This window comes from Thermobia domestica, chromosome 7 (genome assembly GCF_964235325.1).
Source record: "Thermobia domestica chromosome 7, izTheDome1.hap1.1, whole genome shotgun sequence".
Taxonomy (NCBI): Eukaryota; Metazoa; Arthropoda; class Insecta; order Zygentoma; family Lepismatidae; genus Thermobia; species Thermobia domestica.
In genome coordinates, this window is record NC_137460.1 from 261,398,615 (window position 1) to 261,400,662 (window position 2,048).

Consider the following 2,048-nt stretch of genomic DNA (forward strand, 5'->3'; position numbering starts at 1 on the left):
GATTAGGCTAGATAATTCCAAACGTATTTCAGTAATCGTATTATTGGACGATGTAATATTACTACTCAAACCATCAAGCCTACTTGCAAATTCAACTCAATTCTGCGTGCACTCTTTTGCTAATTTGGTTATGGACTGTTTACATTCATTTGCTAATTCTGTTATTGACTGTTTGCATTTGCCTATTAATTCATCTACTCTTTCTCTATTGCTTTCAATTTTATGTTCTAAACGTTCACTGTTATTTTCTAGTTTCTGCTGTAATTTAGCAGACTGTTTCTCTAACAATGCTTGAATTTGTTCTAATGTAATTCTACTCTCTATATTTATTTAAGTTACAAACAACTAATTCACAATATAAAAGTGAAAAATACGAACGCCTAACTTCAACAACAAAGTGTAAACAAACAACTTTCTGAAACTAATGTGTCATTATTTCAATTGCACAAAACCTTCTCTTTTTTGACACATCTCAAAACTTATTAATTTATTTTAACATATCTTAACACGTATTCTATAATTATTTTCTCACAATATTCTTACCATAAGTATATTTAAATGTAGAAAATATTTAAATGTAGAAAAACACTTTGAAAGTTGTGTATTAGAATTAGTAGATTATAACCTTGTAATTGTATGTGTATATAGAACTCCTGACAGAGATATAGAATTTTTTATAAATAGGATGGATACGATACTAAATTATTTTATGAAAATCAAGAAGACAGTCGTAATTGTTGGTGATATCAACATAGACTTTCTACAGCCTATAAAACACGAGGTAGAACTTCTTCTAGATTCATTTAATATGGACGCAATTGTTAAAGTTCCCACACGAATTACAAAATACTCTAAAAGTGCAATTGGCCAGTTCATAGCGAGCAAACATCTTAACTACAACACAGTAGACGTCTTCAACAGTGGATTTTCAGACCACCTTGCCCAAGTACTTGACATACATGTAACTCCTAATAAAAGTTTTTGTAATGCAAAAGCAAGTAGTGTAACATACGAAAGAAAATTTAATGACGAAAATATACAATATTTTAATCACCTTCTCAGGGAAGAAAATTGAACGAGCTTTATATACATAATCAGGTTAATGAAGCTTTCAGTTATTTCATTGACACCATAAGATTCTATTTCGATCTAGCATTACCTATTGTAAAATGTGTAACTTCAGCAAAACAATCAAAACCCTGGGTAACACAAGGGATCAGAATAGCAAGTAAAAAAATGAGAATACTTAACAAAGCTAAAACACAAGGAAATCTATCACCACGTACAGAGACATATTACAAAAGATACAAGAACATATACAAACGGGTTCTGAAAGCAGCAAAAAAATTATACAATGAAACAATCATTAAAAAATCAGAAAATAATTCGAATGCGTTGTGGAAACTAGTGAAGAGCGAGTTAAGTTTAAACACTCGTAATGATGACGGTAATTTAGAGATAATTAAAATGGCAACGTAATAAAAGATCCTCGTATAATTGCTGACCTATTTAATAACTATTACACCAACTTATCACAAACGTACAATAATGATCCAGCATTGTCCACTTCGAAAATATTCTCAAACAATATAATAACAGGGATACAAACCAAGCTACATACTACATATCACAGAAACAAGAAATAACATGTGGAGTGCCACAAGGATCCGTATTAGCGCCACTATTATTTTTGATATATATTAACGACCTACCAAGTAATATTGCTCCAGCAGAAGCATCCCTTTATGCAGATGACGCTAATATTATAGTAAAAGGTAAAACAAATGAGGTTATTGAAGGTAGTGCAAACGAAATCCTTTGTAAACTATCTCGCTGGGTTAAAGAAAATAAGCTTAAATTAAATATTGAAAAGACACAAGCAATCAATCTTCATCACATACGCAACAAACATGCACAGCCTAGGAACATTGTAATTCAAAATAACGAAATAGAATATGTAAACTCAACTAAGTTCTTAGGAATTTGGGTAGATAAAAATCTCTCCTGGGATGTGCAAATATCTAAGCTGAGTAAAAAATTAAACCAAA